The 17,311-nt window shown below is 42.4% G+C and overlaps 1 protein-coding gene and 1 long non-coding RNA gene across 2 annotated transcripts in view; both read left to right on the top strand.

Moving 5' to 3' along the window:
- The window catches only part of kcnq1.2 (potassium voltage-gated channel, KQT-like subfamily, member 1.2), a gene marked incomplete at both ends in the record, with an annotated part of 592,759 nt that overhangs the window by 418,447 nt on the left and 157,001 nt on the right, over nt 1–17,311 (top strand). The gene's annotated exons all lie outside the window — the stretch shown is intronic.
- Nucleotides 8,014–12,417, top strand: LOC311047631. Its single transcript, XR_014601027.1, has 3 exons — nt 8,014–8,071; nt 10,634–10,809; nt 12,321–12,417. It is a non-coding gene; the product is annotated as an uncharacterized lncRNA (long non-coding RNA).

The following is a 17,311-nucleotide window of genomic DNA, read 5'->3' as shown; positions in this document are numbered from 1 at the left end:
CGTCAGAAAGTGACATCTCCTTTCCCCCTGGAGCACACTTGCCGCAACGACAGCCCCCACACAGAGGATTGCAAGCAGCGCCGATGCTGTCCCACTGCATCCACTTGATGACGTCCGCGTTGCTTGCTGCCGTGGTCTTGACTCCCACGCTGCTCTGCATCGGGCTCACCCTCACAGCCTCCGCTCTCATCGTGCAGGCAGTGTGCGTCCTTGACTGACAGGAGGCCAACCCCACGCTCTCTGATAATCCAGGATGCACGCCACTGACAGTCTTTCCCAACGGCCCCTCCCACAGTACAAGATCGCCGCACCTCATCAAACGCTGAGGTGCCAAACGTCCCTCTCTGGCACTTATTAGCATGTCCACCTTCTGCGGGCGCCTCAACTCACCCGGCTTGACAGCTCCTGGGAAAAACTTTTCCAAACTTTTTGAATCCACAGAATAGTCTATATGAGCAATCTCCTCCAGCCCATAACAAACCATGTCGTGGCTCTGCAAGGTCCCCTTCATGTCCACTTTGAGAGACACGCTGTATTTCCTTGTATCCACAGTTGTCTCCATCCCCCCCACACCATGCACCACCAGTGTGACAGGCTCACCCACAAGCCCGAGATCCGCTGCTGCCTGGTGTGTGAGATAGTTAGTGTCAGAGGCGAGATCAATTAGGGCCCCCATCCAGTCCCCTCTCCTCGTGGTGACGTCAACCAGCATCATGAGGACTGGATGCTGTTCACAGGTGTCCAATGCGTCCTCGCACACTGCTGCCGCCTTGTTTGTTATGGCCTTGTAAACGCCCTTTAGTTGCTCCGGTGTCAAGCCTAGCTCCGCAAGGGTGGCTTCCTGCTGAACAGTTGGACCCCGAGGCTCTCTTCCCTCATCCCTCTGGACCCCGCTCTCGCAGTATTTCCCTTTGCAGTGGCCCCTCTTGCAGTGTCTCTAGGCGCAGTGTCTCTCTTAGGGCGCGCTTTGAGGCATAAGAAATAGTGATGATCCGGGGGATCATCCCCCCTCTTGCACTCTTCATTTCGGCATAAAAAGTTCCTCTTACACGCTCCCTCGTGACGATCCAGACATTTATAACAGGCTTTCACCTTCCTCGCATGGTTCCGCCTGTCCGAAGCATTAGCCTCTCTAAAAGTCTTACAGCGGTACACTTGGCCTGCATGCCCCCCTTGTCCACATACATCACAGTTGCCCTGTGCGGAGCTGCCATTAGAGTCACTCACCGTCGCTCTTGTGAATGACCGCTTCTCCTGCTGTTTGTCCCCTTTGTCTCCCTGCTTGTCGCGGGAAGGCGGGTCACCCGTCCTGGCGGTGCCCGGTTTCCTCGGCTGCAACTGTTCCCTCCGCAGTAAAACGGATTTCTGGTCCACCAAGAACTGCATTAGTTTATTAAACAGGTTCCCCTGGTGGACCCCGTTGGCAGCCTCGCACTGGAAAAGCAGCCACCTATCTAACATATTGTCCGGTAATTTACTCTCCAGTGACGTGACCACGAGACGATTCCTCATAACGTCCTCACAGTTCAAATCCTCCAAGTCCATCAACGCACCTTCAATAGCGTTGATTAACTTTAACGCCTCTTTCGGTTGGTTATTACGCACGGAGGGCATGTCCTGTAACTCCATTATAATCTCGTGGGCAATTTGAGACACGTTACCGTATCGATCGTCGAGCACTCGAAAAACGTCCTCCGAGCTTCTGTACCGCACCAGCTTGTGCTCCTGTTTCACCGCGTCCGTAACACTGTCCAGCAGGTGAAACAGGCGCAGGTCACGGGATCCAGTCGGTTCGGCCATTCTTTGTAGCGAGTCCCAATTCTCCCTCCATCGGTAATATTCCCTTCGCACTCCACTAAACTTGGGCAGATTCAGCCGTGCTAGTGCAAACCGAGGCAACGGGGCAGCGCTCGCACCGTGCTGTGACGCAGCAGATGATCGCCACTTATCACCGCTGTCCGCGTGCTGTGACGCAGCAGATGACCGCCACTTATCACCGCTGTCCGGCGGCTGTCGAGAGTCCCTAAAATCCGGCGTTAATCCGACCGACCTCCTCCCTTGTTTCGGAGATTTGCTGGGAAAAGGCACAAAGTGGGAAATTAAGCTCCCTTGCTGCAGTTGAGACGTATCACGTGCTGCGGCCACGCTCCCCGGACCGCCTGCTGAAGCCCCGTATAAGTCCACTAACACACCGTCAACGCTCCGTGCGTCGCTGCTGCTGCTTGTTGGTACCGACTGAACCGTGGCACTGATACTCGGATCCGGTACTAATCCAGCTGCAGCCAATGTACTCAATGTCTTACTCTTTTTGTCCTTATAGTCCATGCAAACGTTCCGCATACCAACCACCTCTAGATCGGGGGCGAAAGGGGAAAAATCCGTCATAAATTCCACCAAATGTTCGTACTTATTCTCCAAATCGTCCTGCATCGATCTCCGAGCTCCGGCGGTGAAGTTGCCCGCCGACGCTATGTCGCGCTCACACTCACCAACAGCTTGCTTTAGGCGATCCAGCCGAAACTCAAACTGGCTTGACAAATGTATTTTCCATACAGCCTCCCTCAGCTGTTTGGCTGCTTCGTCCACCTTGTCGCCACACATTTTCAACTTCCCGTGCACCGCCGCTACTTCCCCTGTATTGTCCCCTGTAGCATCCTCCAAAGCTTCAACATAATCGCTACTAGCGTCCATTACAATGTCAAAATCATCCTTAAGTGCCGTTATGTTAGCGGTCATTTCAAGCTCGGTCAACTTGTCTAGGCTAAGATCTACTTTTGTTAGCCGTCTGGACAATGTGGCCTGTGCCACAGAGCGGCTCTTTTTCAGTCCAGCTAAAACGACTGCGTCCGCCATAACGGCGATGGGATGGTTAACAGTTCAGAGGAAAACAAGGGAAAATAGTCTATTGTGCCTCTCCTGGAGGAATTCAAAAGGAATGCTAGCAAAGTCTTATGGCGCCTCCTGCTGTTGGCTTTAGGTCGGTGCCTCCTTACCGTCCCTAAACTACTTCCGGGTCAGCGGCCAGCCGATCCTGCGTCACGTGATCAGACGTCTTGCTAGTTAGCAATAGCATTAGCAGTGATTGTAATTTAGCCTTCAGTGCTAGGTAGCATGCACAGTTCTCTTGCTAGTTAGCATTAGCAGCGATTTTCCTTAGCATTCAGTGCTATGTATCATAAACAGTCCTGAACTACTTCGGCTCATCGTCCGACAACAGCACACAGTAAAAAGCACACATTGCAAAAGCACACATTTCTTTTGGTAATGATTTTGCTGTGGTGATTGTTGTCGGCCAGCCACTGGGTCGTAGCACCGCGTCGTCAGCTCTTTTGGGGGGAAACAGCTGGTCCTCCCGCGCGTCCTCGGCGTGGCTTGTCCGACTCCAGAACAGAACTCCCTCCCGCCTTGTGGGGGTTGGTTTTGGCGTCGAGCAGGGCAGGGATGACGACGTTAGGCCTCTCCCACGACGAGCCTCCGTCGACACGGGACCCACGACGTTGTGCTAGCCTAGCCACTCCTCACGTGGAAAGGCTACTTCAATAACAACACCAAATCCCCACACTTTCCTCGTTGCACGGGCTGGCTGTGTTAAATAACTGTACCGATATCCTAAAGCTCAACCTAACTTAAGATCTTCCCCTCGGTCCAGGGACGTACACACGTAGAAAGATTTGATGTAATCACTCAACAACAACATCAACACGAACACCGATACTGTCTTTTGGTAATTTATTAAATAAAACACACACACATTCTCACATAAACACACATGGTCATCTAACTAAACTATCACTGGTACAGTATTTCTACCTTCAGCCAGCCCAGAGAATCTACGCACATTAGAACAATGGGTGCTAACGGTAGCATGAGGTGTTGTAGTAGTAGTTGCAGGTTATTTAACTGAAAACACAAAACCACACGAAAAGAAAATACCATTAATAATATACGAAACATGCATAAATAAACTAACAACATATATGAGTATAATAAAAGAGTTTTACACAGAATGATCACTTTTCGTGCACAATTGTCTTACCAGCTCTCTATTTACGTGCGAACGCTCTCTCACGCTGCGATGGAATGAAAACTTTCTGGTCAAAACAACTCTTCTGCGCACGCGCAAGAACACATGTGGACCTCTCGTACATAAACACACATACGTTGCAATTAAATAAGGATGTTTCCCGTATCCTAAACCCACCGGAATAAATCCTATAAAAAAGTATCCCCGAAATTATACATGCCCCCAGGATCCAACCCCCCAAAGAACATGAGTAAAGACAGTAAACACGACAAACAACACATTTACAACAACAATCCTGACGTCATAGCAGCGGAGAAGAAAAAGACCCCTTCTCTCCTCTAGAGGTCACTCACTACCAGCTTGAATGTTTGTAAACATGTTTGTAGAAATGTATAATATGGTCGGAAAGACCCTATAAACTACACAGTGTGTGTCAGCAGCTATAAGAACATACTTTTAAGTTGGCTGATGATAGGGTCTGGACTTCAGAGAGTCACGACCAAGGCCAATGCCTAATGTTAGAAAAGGCGGTCTTTGACGTCTACATATCTTTAGGTTATGTTCTTGATAACAAACTGTCAAATCCCATGCCTGTCCAAATGGTCTCCTTAGGTGTGCTGACCTCCTCCAAAAATGAATTACAAAAAACATGTTGAAGCAGCTTTCTGCTTGTGTGGGCCAACGGCACAATCTCCCATTACATATAAGACCATAGATAGCTTTAAAAACCCACTTTTTCACTCTTGTTTTTAGTTGATTCCATTGTATTTGTTCTTTTGTTCTTAATGTTGTCACTCAACAGTAAACAAACCAACATACAGTATAAGTGTTTACAGGGTATCTGCACCTTTATATTTAGATTACGTAAGAAAGAGGCAAACATTGTGAAAATAGACGATCTACAAGCTCGCAGTGCGAGGCGTTGTGAGCTTGTAGATCGGCTATTTTACATTGATTACATGAAACAGTCACCTGTGCGTCCAGTCTTAATGTTTGTAAACAATTAATTGGTCTATTATTCACCCCATGGAGACTTTAATTCATGGATAATTATTAGTTTTTGTCTCATTCCTGAGACAATAATGTGATGACAGGCTGAGGTTCTGTATGGAGACACAAAGGAGATTCTTTGTGTCTCCTACCGGAACTTGTAAATGGAACAGAGCCTTCATTAGTATCATTGGTAACACCTGTGAAGGAAGTGATAATATGGCTGCTGTGCATAGAGCCTATTGTGCTCGTGTTGGCGCTGGACAAAACCGGATGCACCATGGGGGTGGATTCGAACCCACAACCTCCGCGGTGGGAGTTGGGCCGGCACTTTTCCACTGCTGCACCCCAGAGCCTGTTGCAGCATTTGTGACTATAATGCCTAATATATAGAATAGAATAGAATAGACTTTATTTGCCATTTGCACAAGTGCATAGGACATTTGAGCTCAGCTCCCAGGGTCAGCATTTTAAAAAGAAGAGAAAACATACAGTACATCCTACAATTCTACATATATTCTACCACACTCCCTACAGACAAATATCAAATATAACTAGAAAAAGTGCTCCTCGGAGCACAACTCTCCGCCAGAAGACTTGTGTTGGTTCGAAGGTCGCGAAGGTCGCTATCCCTCTTGTATATGTAAGTGTCCTATCCATCCTGTCTGGGTAAGTGTCCTCTTCCGTTCATTCTGTGTAAGTGTCCTATCCCTCCTGTCCTATCCGTCCTGTCTATGTAAGTGTCATATCCCTCCTGTCTATATAAGTGTCCTATCTGTCCTATCTGTCCAATAAGACAGATAGGAACAATTGGACCGCGACTACTTGACTACTTCCGGTTCGAAGGTCTGGGAGTGAGCTAGTGGCCGGATTTTCGGTATTGGAATCTGGCTTATCACAGTGACACATGTATTTATAGGTCGCTATCCCTCTTGTATATGTAAGTGTCCTATCCAACCTGTCTGGGTAAGTGTCCTCTTCCGTTCTGTCTGTGTGAGTGTCCTATCCCTCCTGTCTGTATAAGTGTCCTATGTCATATCCCTCCTGTCTATATAAATGTCCTATCTGTCCTATCTGCCAATTATGTATCAGCCATGCAGCCATTTCATGGTTCCCGTCTTACCTCACTCTGACAGTGGCGGAGACACTGTCAGAGTGATGCCATGTATATATAGGCCCGGTGGCGTCACTAGCCAATCAGATCACAGTATTTCACGTGTCACGTGAGGCTTGACCAATCGGTGTGTCATGTTTAGAAAGTGAAAACGCAGTGATAACAATACTCTCCTGGCGGAGAGTAATAAATAAGCACGTCACAGTCTAAAAAACAACTCATATAATGTAATGTAATGTATCACTACCCTTTTGATGAACGTCTACCTTCACTTACCTTTGTCCAGAGATAACAGAGGGTGTACTGTATAATTAAATGTACTTAAACCCCTGAGTCCCACAGATGTGCCTGGAACAACCTCCCATTACATATATGACAGATAACGACCATAGATAGATTTAATAATGAACCTCAAGACACACTTTATCACTCTTCTTGTTTTTAGTTGATTCCATTGTATTTGTTGTTTTGTTCTTGTTATTTTACTTTATTGTTTTAATGTGATATTTGCCTCTTTTTATTTTGCTTAGATTTATCTTGTGTCGTTCTTTTTCTATATAAAGCCCTTTGTGCTGCATGTGATGTGATGAAAGGTGCTTCCTGTATACTAATAAACTTTATTATTATTATTTCCACAGGTGAGGACGATGAGGGTCCACCAGACATCACTGCAGTGTTTTTTAGAACACCAGCTGCTACCGGCCGCTGCTACACCAGATCAAGAAACAACCTACTGTACCCGGAGGAGAGACAGTTAGACCACACCACTCCCAGGTCCTACAACACATGGACTCTGAGGTATACAACCTTATCAACTTGTCCAGTGGGGGGGGGGGGTCTGGACCCAACTAATGATTTAGGGGTTTATCTTTAATGTTGTCACTCAACAGTAAACAAACCAACATACAGTATAAGTGTTTACAGGGTATCTGTACCTTTATATGTAGATTACGTAAGAAAGATATTATGAAAATAGCTGATCTACAAGCTCACAACGCCTCACAGGCGTTGTGAGCTTGTAGATCAGCTATTTTCACAATGTTTATCTGTGGAACCGAGTCAAACTAAGTGTAATGCCTATAGTTACAAGTGCTTGTCAGGGTGGGGGGTCTCCAGTTCATATATGATTATTTTATTTTGTGACCAGAGCTTTACACTCCTTTGAAAGGAGAGCCCTCAGTGAAGTGGGTCTGTTTTGACCAGAGCCTTTATCTCTCAAGATGAGTTTAACTTTATGTTCACTAACATGTGTCTGCATGGCATTATCTGTCTTATGTTTTATCATTATAAACAATGAACACAACAATATGTAGAATTATGATGTTTATGATCTAAACACATGTTTCTGCTGTTCTATAGACAGCCACCCAGTTGAATAAATCACACATTGAGGCTTTAAGCTTTGATTCTATGAAATAGCCCTGCTTTATAGAACATTCTAAAGAACATAAACTTTAATCTGATCTAAATCACTGACATCACTTCAGTCACACTGACAACATGGTCCATTATATGTTGTTAGACTGCCATCTAGTGACCAAACACAGTTAATGACCAAAGTATTTTATGCACATAGCACTAGACATGTAGAGAATGTAGACATGATATAATATACACTTTAATAGAGAATGTAGACATAATATAATATGCACTTTAATAGAGAATGTAGACATAATATAATATACACCTTTAATGATATTAAAGTGTATATTATATAGAAATGAGATATTTACATTGTGTTCATATAGAGGAGAGACATTGTAATAGTGACAGAGCTGTCATTCAGGGTAACCAGACAGTCATTCAGTTTAATGTTAATATTTATATATGTCCTCTCTCTCCTCATCTCATGCAGGACGTTCCAGACCAGAGCCCTCTGTCCTCCACTGTCCTCCAGCACCGTCCTGTCTGCAGTGTGTACGTGTGAACCTATAGGATACCAGGTAAACATTTACATTACAGTCATTTATCAGAAGCTTTTATCCAAAGAGACTTACAATAAGTACATTCAACATACTGTAGGTAGTGAACTAAACTACTAATCACCAGAAGTCTGAAGTGCATTCTCTCTAAAACAACTAAGAGTATACCTAGCACTAAGGTAAAAGTGTAATATATCATCTTCCTACTGTCTTAAACAGATGAGACAAAATAGGAATATTAAATGAGCAAGAGATAAAACACATAAGTATATCAAATAAACTAGATCCAATAAAACAATAAAATCAGTGAAATGAAGATGTATAAACTCTGTAGCCACACAGTGGATTATAAACATGAGTGTGTTACTCTGGTCAGCTATAGACCTGTTTGTAACCTCAGCTTCATAGGCTGCTGGCAGAGTGCTGGACACCAGAGAACGGTGGTCAACCTTACCGTACCCATTTATACCCTTTTCCACAGATTGTGTCTGTAAAAGCCAAGTGGGTGAAACATTTTCTAATGGATTTGTGTGACCATGGGTGGCGCTGTTGTCTATATAGGCGTCAAGTTCACTGTCATGGGCAAGAGGTTTGACCCGGAAGGGCAAAGGTTTTTGACCTTAGGTTACTGCAGGTTACCGCTATTCAAACAGCCTGTGGCACAAATTAATTTATCTGATCAGTGTATGGAACCCCAAAAGATGCTGTTTGCACGGTGAAGTAAATAAATAGTTTTTTGCATGAAGAAATGCCTGCATGGTATCATTAGAACACTGAGTCACAGCGAGCGGTTTGGTATCAGATCAAACATAGTGTCGGCGCGTCAGCCAGGTCCAACCACAGGTTCATCTCCTCAGTAGCTCTGTATGAGACAGGAGCTCCTTTAATAGTATCCATAAAGTAACGCTAGTCCTCCCTGTGCTCAGATGTTTGACATTCTAGTGGTCAATAAACTTTAAGTGACGGGTTGAAACAAGCTTCTTTAGTTCTCTGCCATTTTCCCTCTGCGGCCGAAACTGGATCAGTACTGACACCTGCTGGACGGAGGTTGACTGGACACAGGCTGAATAAAAAAGTGATTTAAACTCTTGTTTCAACACGTCTGCTTACATTCTATTAACCTCTAACATGTAAACATCTGAGAGCAGGAAGAAAGACCTTTACCATTTTGATAGGATGTGTGTAAAAAGGTACAAATCTGTACTGTTGGTGGAGGGAGAGATTCTGATAGGAGATAAGACAACCACAGACCACACTACCAGTATCTACAGCACAGACAAGAGGGTTTATCAGTGTTAGAAACCCTTTTAGGTCTACTCACTGTATAGGGATGGATTGGTAACATAATGAAACACAGTTTGTATAACCGGATGTTGAGCAATGTTAAACAAAAAACAACAATGTTACAATTCATACAGTGCAAAAATACCATATAAATACAAGCAGCGATTAAAACATGCATAGCAGAACATAGTGTGGTACAGACAATAGTTGTGATGTAACTGTTTAACTGTGTTCAAAGGCCAGGGAAAATAAGTAGTAGAAGTCTTCAATAGTGATTTATAAATGTCTATGGACTGAGAGGCTCTTATATTAAAAGAAAGGCTATTCCAGAGCCTCAGGGTGTCCACAGTGAAGGCTCGGTCGCCTCTAGACCTTTTGTTAGTCGTGAGCTCAATTAGTAGCAACTGATCAGCTGACCTTAGGGGTCTGCCTACCTAACTACTCTAACCAACCAATGTTCAAACATACATAAGTGACAACCCCTCCTTACCTAGTGTGTTAACAAAGGTTCTGCCTACAGTACATGGTGTCTATGTATAGAGGCCTATGTGTTTCCTGTTCCAAGGCAGCAGCATATACAATACAAGAAGAAGAACAGATATATAATAAATACCTAAAGTTGCATGACATTCTCATGCATGTCTCTACTACTGTAATGTACTTAGTTCTGTCCTTCATAAGTAAAGCACTGACAGAGTCACACTACAACTTGTTCAGAGTTTTAACTAAAACCAAGATGAGAAAACATATCACTACAGGTTTAATATCTTTACACTGACTCCTGGTAACTTTTAGGATTGATTTTAAATGTGTTTTAATAGTTTTAAGGCACAATTGTTTATCACATTCATACCTTTTAGATCTCCTGTCCAAATATGTTACAAATTGTCCCCTCAGGTCATCATACTAACCTTCAAAAATGTATTATTAAAAACATGTTGAAGCATCTTTCTGCTTACAAACAGTATAAGACAGGCAACCATCATAGATAGCTTTAAAAACAAGCTCAAAGACCCACTGTTTCACTCTTGTTTTTAGTTGATTCCATTGTATTTGTTGTTTTGTTCTTGCTATTTTCCTTTATTGTTTTAATTAGATCTTTGTCTCCTTTTGATTTGTTCTTCATCATGTTTTTAATCTGAATGTTTGTGTTGTTTAATGTTGTGTTCATGTTCTTTTGCTTAGATTTCTCTTTTGTTGTTGTTTTTATATATAAAGCCCTTTGTGCTGCATGTGATGTGATGAAAGGTGCTTCCTGTATACTAATAAAGTTTATTGTTATTATTATTATTTCCACAGACTAGTCAGGTGATGAGGATCCACCAGACATCACTGTAAAGCAGAGACAGCAGTGTTTTTAGAACCAGCAGCCTCTACAGACCTCTGCCACAGCAGATCAAGAAACAACCAACCGTACCCGTAGACGAGACAGCTAGACCACACCACTCCCAGGTCCTACAACACATGTCTCTGAGGTATACAACCTTATCAACTTGTCCAGTGGGGGGTCTGGACCCAACTAATGATTTAGGGGTTTATCTTTAATGTTCTCACTCAACAGTAAACAAACCAACATACAGTAGAGTTTGATTTTAAAATAGTTTTAATAGTTTTTAAGGCACTTCATTGTTCTAAGCCCCTTCATACCTTTTAGATTGCCTGTCCAAATATGTTCCAAACCGTCTCCTCAGGTCATCTAGTGCTGACCTCCTCAAGGTGTCAAACATGAAATATAAAAAATATGTTGAAGCAGCTTTCTGCTGTTATGGGCCAACCGCCTGGAACAAGCTCCCATAGACCAATTATTTGTTTACAAACATTGAGACTGGACGCACATGTAATGAATTCCCAACAGATCCCCAAACCTGCTGTTTTGGGGTTCTGCTGGTTTCAGTTCATTCAACCTCCTCTGTGTGTAGGCTAGTGAGGTGCGCCCTAGCGAGACATATGTACTTCATCGCGCACCGAGAACAGCTGACATACAAGCTCACAACCGCGTCACGGATGCGACTGCTGTGAGCTTGGAGATCTGCTATTCTCGGCCGTTCTCTGCGTGGAAGACCTTCTGGTGTCATGATCACAGAGCGCTCCCTCCGTTCTTATGACAGACACTGGAGGAGGGGTTTGGAGGACAACTGCTTTGAGTTGTTATCATTATTTACACACAACAGAAACCAAGGATTATATATTTCAAGAGGCAGAGATCACAGTAACAATCCTAAGCATTCTTCCTCCATACTGGGAGAAAAACAGCATCTGAAAGTTTGATGGGAAGCATTTTTACACGTGAGGCTGTGACCACTTTAACATTACATCTTATGAGCGGTGGGGTTCTTTTGCTGCTGACCTGTGCACGCATACTGTGTCATATCAGTGTGACGTCGTCTGATAAGGCGTCTATTACATATAAGACAGACAACGACCACAGATAGCTTTAAAAACAAGTTCAAGACCCACTTTTTTACTCTTGCTTTTAGCTGATTACATTGTATTTGTTGTTTTGTTCCTGGTATTTTCCTGTATTGTTTTAACTCATTCAATGCCATGCTTATTTATGGCAGTTTGGCTCTGAGTGCCACAGGCAAAATTCATTGTAAAAAAAAAAAAGTGCTTAGGAAGCGAGATACAGCCTTTTTAAGTTATAGGTTAAACAAGGAGTGGATGGAGCAGCACATCTTCAAATCATCATATTTTGGGTTCTGAACATGTTTTTTTTTTCTTTTTTTTTTTCCCATGACGTCTTTGACGTCATGTGGCGCACGGGGCGTCAGGCCACGTGACGTCTTAGACGTCATGTGGCACAAAATGAGTTAATTTGATCTTTGCCTCCTTTTAATTTGTTCCTGATCATGTTTTTGGTCTGTTTTTGCTTGCATTTCTCTTTTGTCGTTTTTTTAAATATATAAAGCCCTTTGTGCTGCATGTGATGTCATGAAAGGTGCTTCCTGTATACAAATAAAGTTTATTATTATTATTATTTCCACAGACTAGTCAGGTGATGAGGATCCACCAGACATCAGTGTAAAGCAGAGACAGCAGAACTAGCAGCTGCTACAGACCTCTAACACACCACAGATCAACCAGATGAAGAAACAACCCTCTGTACCCAGAGAGGAGAGACAGCTAGACCACACCGTGTCCACATCCTACAACACATGACTCTGAGGTATACAACCTTATCAACTTGTCCAGTGGGGGGTCTGGACCCAACTAATGATTTAGGGGTTTATCTTTAATGTTGTCACTCAACAGTAAACAAACCAACATACAGTATAAGTGTTTACAGGGTATCTGTATGTTTATATTTAGATTACGTAAGAAAGATATTGTGAAAATAGTAGATCTACAAGCTCACACTGCGAGGCGTTGTGAGCTTGTAGATCTGCTATTTACCCAAATCACTACTCCCAAATACCCAAATCACTACTTTACATAACAGGTTTACAAGTGAGTGTGTAAATGTGTCCTCACTCCTCACATCTATAGGCTACACTATATATATATACAGATGTGCCACTTCAAAACTTCACATGTCCTGCCATCGCCAAGACAGTAAATTTTCAGGGGATTCCCAGGGCAATAAGAGGGACAAAGAAGGGCATTTAAAATGCTGAATTATTTTGATGATCACTGCTTTTATGATGCTAATTAATTTGAGCAACTGGTCAAATCACCTTTCACCTCATAATGAGTCTGACACCTTCTTAAACACACATTCTTTTGCTCTCATGTATATGGATGTCTGTTGAAGGGAAAAACGGGGGTGTGTAGTGACAACTTCTTTTCAGGGGCAAAACAGTGCATTTTAAGGGCAGAAAAGGGAGGAAAAAAATGCATTTTCAGGGGACTTTCAGGGAAAGAACAGTAACGTGTGAAGTTTTGAAGTGGCACATCTGTATATATATATATATATATATATATATATATATATATATATATATATATATATATATATATATATATATATATATATATATATATATATAATAAAAAAAGACACAGACCTCACCCCACACACCCCAAAGTGAAATGGATCTTTTTTTGGACCAGAGCCTTTATCTCTCAAGATGAGTTTAACTTTATGTTCACTAACATGTATTATCTGTCTTATCCTGGTCAATCACTAGCATTTACAACTTATTACAACTGAACACAGTCTGTGTCTCTAGAATATAATCTAATGAAACATCAGTATAATATTGATCCAGAGTTAATTAATAACAAAGTGATCATTGTGTAAGAGAGTCTCTTTACGTCCTGTTCACTGGTAGAGATTAAACTATAATAAATATGTTGTTTGTTCATAAAGTCTTTAATCTATGATCAGTGAAACATTATGAAAGATCTGTTTACTAAACAATGAACACAATAATATGTAGAATTATTATGTTTATGTTTATCATTAACTGTTCTATATACAGCCATCTAGTTGGAGAAATCACTTCAGTTAGACTGAGAACCTGGTCCATTATATGTTGTTAGACTGCCATCTAGTGACCAAACACAGTAATGACCTAAGTACTTTATGCACATTGAACTAGACATGTAGAGAATGTAGACATAATATAATGTACACTTTAATGATATTAAAGTGTATATTATATAGAGATGAGACATTTAAATTGTGTTCATATTGAGGAGAGACATTGTAATAGTGACAGAGCTGTCATTCAGGGTAACCAGACAGTCATTCAGTTTAATGTTAATATTTATATATGTCCTCTCTCTCTCCTCATCTCATGCAGGACGTTCCAGACCAGAGCCCTCCAGACCTTCAGGTTCTGTTACGTTGACAACACGTGTGGCTTCACCTTTCTTAAGTGTAAGACCCTTCATTTGTTGAGCATGGCACCTCAGACATGCAATGGCTTTGGCAGCTGCTCTTTCCCAACCAGAGAACTTTCTTAGGTCTAGTAATGTCCCTTCTTCCTTAGTGTTTGTGTTGTACACCTGTTCCTTTTCTTCTTTTGCCTCCGTGTTATACCCCTAGCCTGGCATTGTCCAGACTGATAACGTGGATTCACCCTCTCGTTCCTCCCCGGTATCAGTCTGGACTTCAGCCTATAGGGAGTGAGTATGAGAAATAAGAAAATGATCGGGCCAATCAGTGACTGCGTCTCAACTGCTGTCCGTACAACAGTGAAAAGCATCAAAATAATGTTCTGATTTCTCATACTCTCTCCCTATTGAATAGAACGTTTGTATAGACATGTCCTCAGAGACAGAACGTTTATATAGACATGTCCTCACAGACAGAACGAAGCGTCTCTTGTGCTCCTTGTTGTACGAGTGAAGGGACTGGAGTCTGTTTAGCGGGGCTGTTGTCGTCATAGTGTCAACAGGATATACCAGTCATGTATCTGGGCTTTCCTTTTGTCAGGTTGATGGTAAGCTGCCTCTGGCTGGAGACCGGCCGGGGAGATTCCCCACAAGGACTGACAGGTGAGACACAGGCCTCAGGCAGCCGCTTATTATCCAGAGAGCTTTGTTGATGCAGCATCAACCTTCTTTGATTGATTGATGTACTTTATTTAGTAAGACATGACAACAGTACATGGAAGTACAATTCACTATACAAGGTCTACTAAACTGGAAGACTCATTAAGCACTGAGCTTGTTTAAAATGAGTCCCCACACTACTGATGCGACGGTCAGGTTTTTCATACCCCGCCCTGCCCGCCCCGCCACGGAACCGAACCCGCCCCAACCCGCCCCGCAAAACAATATATAAATCAACGACTCGGCCCGCCCCGTGAGTGAGTGTGAGTGAACTGCGGCGTGACACCGTACATCACACATCAGTATAAACACATTAATATATGTTTTGTTTTTTACATCTCATTCACCCTGACAAGCACTTGCAATGTTGTAGTTGAGGCATTACATTTTGTTTGACTCGGTTCCCCACATAAATGTTGTGAAAATAGCAGATCTACAAGCTCACCATGCCTCACGTTGCAAGGCATTGTGAGCTTGTAGATCTGCTAAGTTCACAATTTTTGCTTCTTATAGTATTTGATGATTTGGCCAATGTTTGATTGTTTTTTATTGTATAGTTTGTTAGATACTTTTGATTCCGTAACGGTCTTTTCCCCCTTTCATTTAGGTATTAAAAAGGTCTTAAAAGTCCTTGAATTGTCACTTCACTGTGATCTGGGGAACTCCCCAAAATCATGTCGGGTCCCGACCCAGAGGTTGAGAACCACGTGCTTTGAAAGCATGGCCATAGACATATATGGGCATGGCTTCCTGCTCTGAAACCCTCTCTGCGCATCTCAACCAATCACAGCCACTTTGTGACGCGTAAACCAAGGAAGCTTTTGAACACTCCGCGGTGGCTTGAAAAACAGGATAACGGATACAGGCTTCTAAATAACCAAATTAAACCGTTAATTAAAAACGGCTAGATTAGATACAGTACATATTGTGTCATTAGCAACACAAAGGAATATAAGGCAACGCTTAGCACAAGTTAAGACATGGCTTTTTTTTAACTGTGCACTGCCTTTTATTATGTGGTTAATAGAAGTGGCTTAAACGTATTTGTGGGTGAATTTGGTTAAATGTGTGCTGTTGGCTTTAATAGCCTGTAGATCCTGTGTAGTGGAAATACTGTGACAGTCACAAGTTGACAGGCTGGGAGAGTGTGTTGTTACTGTTGTCCTCAGATTGCTGGTTTTATTGTTGTTTGAGTTAGAGGTAAAACATGCATTATTAGCCTATCTGCCTTAATAACTGCAATATAACCGTTTTGTTTTTTTTTATATTTAAGTTATAGGTAAAACATGCATTATATTAGACGTTTTTAGAGACGTTTTTAACCAGAAAAAAAACTATTAATTTCCCTTAATAACTGCAATTTAACCGAAAAATGTCATTGTAACGTGTGTTTCAGGTGGTCAGAAGAAGATGGAGGAGGATGAGAAACAGACACACATCCATGATGGAGACACCAGCTTCAGGTTGGAACACAATGTTCTCTGAGAGTCTTTTCAGAACCATGAACCTCAGCTCCAGACAAAGCTCCTGGAACACAAACATTCATTTTGTTAAAGAAGTTAAATTGTCTGAGGAGGAAAAGCATCACTTTCATTATTTTTATCAGGTGAAAACAAGTCAGTCAGCTCCATATAATAATCATAATAATAGTAATAATATCTGGAATTTATATAGTGCTTTTCTAAGTACTCAAAGACACTTTTATGGCCACAAAAGGGGGGTTATATCCTACGTGAAAGCTTCCTGTACCCCCTACTTCCTAAAGGACCCCCAGATGGACACAGGTCCATTAGGCAGCTAAACCTTGAACATGATGTGAACATACATGTTACATCATTATCAGAGCTAAAGTTACCCTTCAGTTTGTTTATCTATCACAGGTTCTGTTATAATGTAGCATTTGAAGAAATATTTGGCCTTAAATGTAATTTAGACCCTCATTTGTAAATAGAGAATTAAATATAAGATAAATAAGTATTTCAGTCAGACAACATTTGGATTGGATTAGAATATATTTAAGCAAGCTTGAGCATAGATATAGAAAGCATGAGGAAGCATAGTTTGGCGTCAGGCATCTGAATCCATTCATTCCCTGTAAGAATAACATTCTAATGAATGTTACATGCCAAATAGCATTTACAGGGAATGAATTAAACCCCCATGGGGATCTAGAAACAGAACCTACAGGTGGATGCCGGGGAGGCGGTGGGATGAGATTATTCATGGTAGCAGCATACGTAGCAAGCAAAGGCAGCAGATCCGGCAGGATCTCAGTAACAGATCAGCAGCAGGTACGGCACGTCAGCCCAGCAGAAGAGCGCAACTAGAATGAACAGGTAGGCAGAGCAATGCTTATAACCCACCGACCAGGAGAAAAATGCATGTGACTTAGTCACCTGATCGGTTGGCCCAATCCCTGAGTTGCCTGGCCTGAACTAGCTCCGTAAACTGTGCCTCATTTAATAAAATGTTGGTCAG

Source organism: Gymnoscopelus microlampas (assembly GCF_963454915.1).
Source record: "Gymnoscopelus microlampas genome assembly, chromosome: 6".
NCBI lineage: Eukaryota > Metazoa > Chordata > Actinopteri > Myctophiformes > Myctophidae > Gymnoscopelus > Gymnoscopelus microlampas.
This window is presented reverse-complemented; position numbering and strand designations above follow the sequence as displayed.